The sequence below is a fragment of the Tupaia chinensis genome, unplaced genomic scaffold (genome assembly GCF_000334495.1).
Source record: "Tupaia chinensis unplaced genomic scaffold, TupChi_1.0 Scaffold000209_1, whole genome shotgun sequence".
Taxonomy (NCBI): Eukaryota; Metazoa; Chordata; class Mammalia; order Scandentia; family Tupaiidae; genus Tupaia; species Tupaia belangeri.
In genome coordinates this window covers 65,775-66,413 of record NW_006159684.1, presented here as the reverse complement: position 1 = coordinate 66,413, position 639 = coordinate 65,775, and positions in this window count along the sequence as shown.

Genomic DNA, 639 nt, shown 5'->3' with positions numbered 1-639 from the left:
CACACTTTTCAATCCATTCATCTGTTTGTGGACATTTGGGTTGGTTCCTTGTTATAGCAATTGTGAATAATGCTGCAATAAACATTGATGTGCAAGCGCTTTTCTGACTGAACATTCCCCTGTTCTTCAGTTATTTTTAATTTTTTCTTATTTATTTTATATATTCAATCATTTTACATCACTTAGCTTATAAAGTGAATTTACCAAACATGAAAACACTTTACACTAGTCCAGTTGGATATAGTATACACATTATCATAAACAGATAACAATCCATTTCTGTTCCCATAAATGTCTTACCTTTTTATTTTTCTCCTTAATTTGTTTCTTCCCTAGGTTATGTGTGCTTACTGGAGAAAGACAGAGAGGGAAAGTGAGAAGTCACTTCCCAGAACAGCCACACTGCAATCCCTTCTCCATTCTACTCTTGGGATTTTGGGCGTGTTCATGTGGACCCAATATGATTTTTAAGCTGCTAAGTCTGGGGCTTGAACTGTAGTCAGCCACATGGGAATCTAGTGCCTGAATCTCCACAACACTTGCTGTTCCCAGAGGTGCATTCTTTTCTTTCTTTTTTTTTTTTTTTTTTTAGCGGTTTTGTGTCAGACAGACAGAGAGAGACAGAGAGATAGCAATAAA